Raw genomic sequence first — 9,062 nt, forward strand, 5'->3', positions numbered from 1 at the left:
AATTATCAACTTCCTTAGCTTATCCTTAATTATTCAGTATAAATGCTAATTAGTTATCAGAGAAACCTTTATAATTACATTATAATATAATTGTAACATCCATCCATCCATTTTCCAACCCGCTGAATCCGAACACAGGGTCACGGGGTTCTGCTGGAGCCAATCCCAGCCAACACAGGGCAAAGGCAAGAACCAATCCCGGGCAGGGTGCCAACCCACCGCAGGACACACACAAACACACCCACACACCAAGCACACACTAGGGCCAATTTAGAATCGCCAATCCACCTAAGATGCATGTCTTTGGACTGTGGGAGGAAACTGGAGCGCCCGGAGGAAACCCACGCAGACACGGGGAGAACATGCAGACTCCACGCAGGGAGGACCCGGTAGGCGAACCCGGATCTCCTAACTGCGAGGCAGCAGTGCTACACTGCGCCACCGTGCCTCCTAATTGTAACATGTAAATTTTAAATATTGAGCAGTTACCAGCAAGATGGAGCCCCTCTTCATGTGCTGATGAAATGTATAGTGAAAACAAACATTCCAAAGAAACTTCATTTAAAACATGTATTGACCAGGCAACAGCAGTTTTCGCTTTTGTTTAGATTAATGTGGCACAGTGGTTTGTGCTGGTGCCTTACAGCTCCAGGATCTGGCTTTGAACCCCAGCAATGTCACTTTGTCTGGAGTCTATACATTTTCCTGTGTCCATTTGAATTTTTCTGTGGATGCTCAGATTTTTATTCCAGATTCCAGGGTCCATGCTTATCTTCTGCTGAAAGTGGCTAGTCAAAAGGTTATTAAGAATTGAGGAATTCCTAGAAGTTAAGGATTTAATTAAGATGGAACAGGAAATGAAGATGTTAACAAAAAATGAAAAGCAAGGAAGATTGGAGTTTGATAGCAAATAGTTAAAGAAAAACAGATTCCCAACACTCAAGTCAAGAATCAAAGTCAAAAAAAGAGAAAAACTCATAGTGCCTGGACTATGTCCTTCCCCTGTCTACACTATTAGTTACCATTAGAAAAGCTTTTTTTATCCAGAGCTTTGATACCTGAGTAACTGTGCCACCATATTAAATGGCAGCAACAGGGCATAATGCTAATGTCAGTCACATGATGGCAATAGAGTAGCTTTGAACAAATATGGCAGTCAACATGAAAATGACATTGCAGAATGGCTAAAGGCCTCCATGAAAATGCTAAACCAAATAGTGCCCTGATGATATCAAAAAATAAAACATCAAAACAATAGTAATACTGCAAAATCCCATGTGACAAGGTAGAACATACATCCATCCATTATCCAACTCGCTATATCCTAACTGCAGGGTCACGGGGTCTGCTGGAGCCAATCCCAGCCAATACAGGGCGCAAAGCAGGAAACAAACCCCGGGGCACCAGCCCACCGCAGGGCACACACACACTAGGGACAATTTAGAATCACCAATGCACCTAACCTGCATGTCTTTGGACTGTGGGAGGAAACCGAAGTACCCAGAGGAAACCCACGTAGACACTGGGAGAACATGCAAACTCCATGCAGGAAGGACCTGGGAAGCGAACCCGGGTCTCCTAACTGCAAGGCAGCAGCACTACCCACTGCGCCACCGTGTTGCCAGGTAGAACATACATAAATATTAAAATTATGACACATGCCAGGTTGAGCATTAGCATGCCTTGCGATGGACTGGTTTGCCTTCTAGAGCTGATCCTGCCTTATACGCAATGCTACCAGAATACGTCTCATTGCAACAGTATAATTAAATTTATAGGGTTTGAGGATGGGTGGATAAACCAATCTTGAAGGTAACCGATAAAAGGCATCCCATTTTCGAAAGACAATGGACTGAAACATGCAGTGCTAGTCTAGGAAATCAACTGAATGAAGGTTTCAGGCTAAAGCACAAGCACATGTTTTTTGGGGAGTATTCCCTAGAGATGTATACTGTAACTGGTGGGTCTTGCACAAATGACACAATAAACCATGTAATGTACTGTACATGTGTACATACCACATTAGCTACAAAGTAGTGGTGAAAAGTGACAATGTCAGGTGACACATCTGTCACAACATTGTCAACAAACAGATGCGTGTTTCTGAGGTTATTATTCACAGATGCATGGTTGTAAGAGAGATGGGTTCTTGGCGTTTTCATTATGGAGCAGGATCAATCAATCAGTCAAATTAATTTTTATTACAGTATATACAACATTGTAAACAGCGTGCTCCTATGTAAAGTGTTTTAAAGTTATTTTGCCAGTTTTAAAAAGTCAACCACAATAAAAAAAATAAAGCCAAAGTAGAACTTTAGTACTTACTGGGAAAAAGGAAAGGACAAGACATTATGCATACAATGCCTTGTGGAAATACAAAAACATCTGAAACTAGAGAAGATGTACCATAGTAAAACACCGCTGAGTTCATGTCATGGGAGGTAATAGGAGAAGAATAGTTACAGTATACAGAGAATCAGATGAGAGATGGGGCTTCAGTCACACAAACAGACTCATACAGAATGTTCCAGCACATAGGAGCTGTAAAATGCAGCACAAAGTGGAGTTTTATAGCTCACCCATTCATAGTACAATTTTATAGCTCAGTCATTCACAACAGTTTTATAGCTTGCCCAATTTCTGCCAGAAAGCCAGTGAAGATGAGCCAAATGAGGTGGAATGTGGTAATGGCATTTGGACTCAATGGACTCTAGTGGCCACATTTTAAATTATACTAAACAAGATGAGAGGTGATAAAGACATCATAAACATTTTACAATGTGAACTGCCAAGAACAAGCAGCGTATGAAATACCTTATGGTAACTGAGGGTCCCATCAGTGTTACATTGTTGTCTGAACACTGCAATCTTACTCTGGTACTGTGGAATAATGTCAATGTTGATTTATTTTCATGTACAGTAAGTTTAAAAAACAGCAAAAGTAGACTAAGGTGCTGTACAAGTAAAACCTATAAAAACTGTAAACATAACATAAAAATTGAAATCAGACATAAACCTAATAAAACAAGTAGGAATATCAATCAAAAACTTAATGAGAATAACAAAATACAGAATAAAAATGAGTTTTAGGGTGTGATTTTAAAGTAGCTAAAGGAGGTGCAGGTCTAATGTAAAGTGGCAGTGCATTCCAGAATTTTGTGGCAGCAACATGAAAAGGCACGATCACCCCGGCATTTTAACCTTGGTCAAGGAACAAGGGAGTGGCAGAGTGGTGGCTCTGGGGCTAGAGATTTGCACTGGCAATTGCAAGGTTGCCGGTTCGAATCTCGTAAACGCCACAAGTAACTCTACTTCGTTGGGCCCTTGAGCAAGACCCTTAACCTGCAACTGCTCCATCCTGGGAATGATGTTAATGTGCATCCAGCTCTGTATGTAGGCCCTCCAACTTGCTGGGGGTTGGTGGCAGAATTGGCACTCCAGACACCATAAAAAAAACCTCACACTGGTGCCATTCCATCTGAAGTGAGGTGTTGCATGGTCCTAATCTTGGGATCCTGAGTTGATTTGTCATGTGGTGGGTGCGGCAATGCGTTGTATCAGTGTGTGCTCCTAACCTGGGAACAACAGTCCGGTCAGAAGACCTAAGTGACCTTGCAGGAGTGCAATAAATGAGTGGTAATGTGGTGCTAACCCATTCAAGGACTAAAAGACAAACAGTAAAATTTTAAAAATCAGTCTTAAAACAGACTGGAAGTCAATGGAGAGAATCCAGAATAAGAGTCATGTGTCTGTCAAGAGTAGAGCAGCAGCGTTTTAGATGACTGACTGATTCCTGTATGCAACGAGTTACTGAAATCAAACCAAGATGAGATAAAGGCATGGAACAAAGTGAGAAAAGGCTTAACCTTGGCTTAAAAGCTCAGCTGAAAAAAGCTGAATTTAATAACTAAATTTGTCTACTTTTCAAATTTAAATGACTTTATCAAATAATACCTCAAAGTTTTTTTTTACAGTGGGTTTATTGTAAGGTGTCAATGGGGCTGAGGATACATTCAGGGGTATCAGCTGAGTCATGGGGTCCAAACTATCATTTCATTTTTTTTTTCATTCAGGTTAAGAAAATTCTGTGACATTCAGGTTTTAATGTCTTCCAACCAGCCTACTAGGTATTTCACAAAGCCTTGTCATTTTGGTTTCGTAGCAGATCTGGGTGTCTTCCACATAACAATAAAAGAAGACATCATGTTTATAAAAAACAGAGGACACATGTACAGGGGTACAGGGGAAGAATATACAATAAGTTAAGTGTGAAGAATGTTATCAGTTAGAATATGAATATCTTATGTAGGTAAATTGCATCATACATGGAAACACAATCACCAGACCTTTTACTTATGACCAGCATCACCTTGAACAACCACTTTTCATTACATATTGTGAAGAGGGGGGCTGAACGCACCCCTAGAAGACGCAGTCACTCCACCGAAACCCCCTCTTAAACGGTGATACAATGAGAAACAAACACAGTTTTTTACCTCTTCTATGCTCGAGTAGCTGCTGGTTGCTGCTGCTGGTTGCTGCTGCTGCTGCTGTGCCGCGTGATCTGTATCTTGCGTGGTGCTTCGAACATTTAAAAGCCTGTACAGTAGCTGTCTTTATGTCTTATTGCCTTGTCTTTCTTCTCCCCAGACATCCTCTTCTTTATTCTTTATGTTTTATTATGCTGTTTACGAATAAAGTTTATGTTTCTTGAAAACCCTGAATGAATCTGTGCAACTGTGTGACCCAAGCCTGACAATATATAGTTAGATGCTGTATGTGCAATGCTAAAATGGCTATTTGATTATGTGGATTGAGCTACCTATGTGTCATGAACCAAATAGCCACCCTGCCACAGACCAGTATGAACCAAATAGCCACCCTGCCACAGACCAGAATGAACCAAATAGCCACCCTGCCACAGACCAGTGCTACAGCTCTGATTAGTTAAAAGCACAGATGGCATAAGCAGGTCATTGTGAGGGTAAAGCAGTGTTCCCCTACAGTGAGAACTGTCAATATCAGCCATCTCTATCATGTTCTTCTATGCACCATCACACTCTTTTGTATCACAGAGACCAAGAGAACTAATGGCACCTGCTGTATTTATTAATTTTCTATTAAAGTCTCTGTTGGATGGGCTGCTGCTAAATGCTCGCACATCACTGCCTTCTTGAAAAGTCTGTGAAAAGCTGTCTGCCAGGGGCTACAACACTATTACTGTATGATTCTGGTTTTCATTTTATTTGATTTTTTCCCTGGCCTTTAAGTTGCTAGTATGCAGATTTGTTTTGTTCTTATTTGTGCTTTTTGTTATTGGGGATTTATTTTTAGCATTAGTTTTTGGGGTTGGTGTTGTTTTAAAAACACTATTGTTACCATTTTCTGCGGTGGGTTGGCACCCTGCCCGGGATTGGTTCCTGCCTTGTGCCCTGTGTTGGCTGGGATTGGCTCCAGCAGACCCCCGTGACCCTGTGTTCGGATTCAGCGGGTTGGAAAATGGATGGATGGATGGATGGATGGATTGTTATCATTTTATTTTTCTTTGTTTGCATGACTCAATGTTGGTTCCTGTCACATGACTGCAATCATCGCATTTGATGATGTCATCGAATGTAACAGTATAAATATAGTGGTGATCACACATTGATTTATCTTTTTTGTGATCAAAATTTTTTCAGTAATCACAAAAAATACTTTTAGGAATTGCTCAAAGAGGAACAGATTATCAACAGCAACCCCCACATGACACCCAAAATTGCCCTGTAAAAAGTCCTCCGTATCAAATTAAAAACTACTGATGTCCACGCGGACAGGCAAGAGAGGCCAGACTGAAACAGCAAGCCCCACCAGAGAAAAGAAAGAAGAAAAGGGAAAACTAAGGGATTAAAATTAATGGCAAGAGATGGATCCCTTACCAGCCAGCTCTAAACCAAATGTACATCAGTTTGCCTCTACACACACCAGTTTATTTTGTGGTTAATAAAACTTTGTTTTTTGCAAGACTTTCTTTGTTAGTTCACTTTTCAAAACAACAGTGGCTGGGAGGTTTCATTTTCTGATGTTGGCATCATTATAAGGCATCTCTTTCTGGTTTCACCGCTAAAACTTTAATGCTTGGTTTTGTGCTATTCTAGTTTTGACCATTTGCTTGACTGTTGTCACAGATGGCCGGGGTTCTTGTCCGGCCAGGACGTCTCTTCATTCTATGGACTGGGGGAGCAAGCCTGGTCAGGACAGTACCTCCCCCAGAACGCTAGATGGCAGCCCACCTGGGTTGCAATCGTCCCACGGGCATGGGATTTTGGAACTCAAGCCTGTTGGGGTCCGTGGCCACCACAAGGGGGCGCTGCAGTGGTTCCTGAGCCCATGTGGTCAGGTTTTCCGCTACACCCGGAAGTGCAGCCGAAAATGTGTCAGCAAACACCTGGAACACTTCCGGGTGGGCTATAAAAGGGGCCAGCAGCCACCACTCCGGGAGCCAGAGTCGGGAGAAGGGAGACAAAGCTTGCCAGAGAGGAGTGGAGGAGAAATAAAGAAGAAAAAGTATTGTGGTGATTGTGTTTGGTGCTTATTGGGACTATGTTGTGCCTGTGTGAATGGGGAAGGCGTTGCCCACAGGCAAAGAAAAATAAAACATTTATTTGTTTTTTAAGTGTGCCTCCCGTGTCTGTCAGTGTCGGGTCAGTCACTGGTATAGCGCCATTGTTACACTATATATATTTTGTTCTAGTACAGTACTTTGTTTATCATCTTCTGATCTGTTTAGTCTTATAAAAATCTGTACTTTGAACAAGTACTTTCTCTGAAACACCATTGGATCTTTATAAAAAACTAGCTACCTTACTTGTCAAAGCCAGACAAAGGAATAAATTTAAAAATATTTGATATATTGAGCCTTATGTGCATCTTTCTTCTGTATCCTTGTGTATCTCAAACTGTCTTGGTCAGTGCTTCTTCCCATAAAGCTTCCTTCTCAGACTGTTATTTTGAGGCATCTTGCTCACCTCCTGTCAGCTTTTTGACTACAACCAATAGCAGACGGGCTTCCATTATTTGGAGTGAAAACATCATTTGTATTCTTGCAAATACTTTCTGTTTCTGAAGGTGACTCTCAGCATTCCTCCAGCCCCTATTGTTCACTATCCTCATGTGTGTCAACCTGCTTTTCCTGGTGTTTCCTGTTTCAATCTCTTTTGACTAAGCAACATTAGGAAATCTAATGAATCAGACTGACACAGACGGGAGTGCTTTATTATATAGAGAGATATTTTTAAGGAACTTGATTTTGAAGTTTTCAGGGGTCTAATGGGTTAATTAAGGTGTACGAGACAAATCCTCTGCCCTCCAAACCCCCATAATCTGCAGGACATCATTTATTTTACACCTTGAGAAAAAATGTATGCTCAGTGAACATGACTCCAAATCCACAGTACTGGATCTTGACATTGTATAACATGTATAACAGAATCTAATATTCTAGGAGGACAAGTTGAGATGCTTGAGTTAATAGGTCCATCAGCCAAAGCCCAAATTGGTCTTGGACTTCTCAACTCTTTCTCTGTCTTTTCCAAACCTCAAGTCCGCAATCTTGGTGTTACCTTTGATAGTAACCTCTCTTTTGAGAAACAAGTAAATTCTGTAATCAAGAGTTGCTTTTTTCCAACTTCTTCTATTAGGTAAGATAAAGCCTTTTTTATCTTCTAGGGATCTTGAGATAGCTACTCATGCATTTATTTTTTCTCGCCTCGATTACTGCAACTCGCTATATTCTGGGATCCCTGATACACAGGTTACAGTTGGTCCAAAATGCTGCCGCTCGCTTTCTGGTTGGGGCAAGAAAGTCTGATTCTGTTTCTCATATTTTAGTTTCTTTACACTGGCTGCCTGTCAGTTTTCGAATTGCTTTTAAAATCTTTTTGCTAGTTTTTAAATCTTTACATGGGCTTTCTCCTGCCTATTAATCTGAACTGTATGTTTTACATCAGCCATGTAGAGTGCTTAGATCTTCTGGTCAGCTGTCTCTGGTTGTCCCTTGTACCAAGTGTAAAACCAAGGGGGACAGACAGGGCTTTTGCAGCTGCTGCGCCTCACCTGTGGAACTCTTTACCTCGTCATATAAAGGAGTCGTCTACAATTGAACTGTTCAAAACAAGATTAAAGACTCATTTCAATTCACTTGCATTCCGTGACCTTCAGTAATACTGATGGTTTCCTCTTTGTGATTATATAACATTACTTCTATTTTTTATGTATATAACATTACTTCTATTTATTATGTATTTTATTTTATGTTCATATATTTTATTTCTATTTAGGTTTTATGTTAATTTGTTTTGTTTATCTTTTATTCTATTATTGTAAAGCACTTTGGCCACAGCATTACTATGTTGTTTTAAATGTGCTATATAAATAAATTGACATTGACATTGACATTGACATTAATATTTAATTGAAGGAAATTGGAATTCATGCAGGTGATGTCACTAAGGTAGGCAGTGAACCTGTCTTCATCTAATTCAGAACTGATCAAGGAAACTACTCACTGTTGGAGAAATTAGCAGAACTTTTCTGGTAGTGTTTAAAAAATAGACCTTTACAAAGATTTCTATTTTTTCTGTTTGTTTTGTTCTTTTGTTTACTACAATGCCTTACTGCCATGTTACTTGGCTACAGAGATTGTAGTTTGTCTCTTACTGCTTTAGTGTTTGCTGAAGGATTACCAGATCCATCTTACTAACCAAAGGTTGTAAACTGGATATGGACGCAGGGCGCTGGGCACATCGAGGCGCACGCACACTGGCGCACTGCCGCACTGCAACAAGCCCGCCACAGAGCAAAAAAAGAAACGAGAGGATTTGAAGGTTGGATTACAGTACGGAAACCCCAAACGTCCACACTACACAGCATATTTCAATCACATTAATTGGCATTACTTTGAAAAACTACATTTAGTACAAAACATGCGTTGTGCTGATCCAGAGTATACCAATTGGTTGCTGCAACTGGGAGATGGAAATCTTACCAATACATATGAACTTCACCCAGATATTATTCAGATC

The sequence above is a fragment of the Erpetoichthys calabaricus genome, chromosome 6 (assembly GCF_900747795.2).
Source record: "Erpetoichthys calabaricus chromosome 6, fErpCal1.3, whole genome shotgun sequence".
Taxonomy (NCBI): domain Eukaryota; kingdom Metazoa; phylum Chordata; class Cladistia; order Polypteriformes; family Polypteridae; genus Erpetoichthys; species Erpetoichthys calabaricus.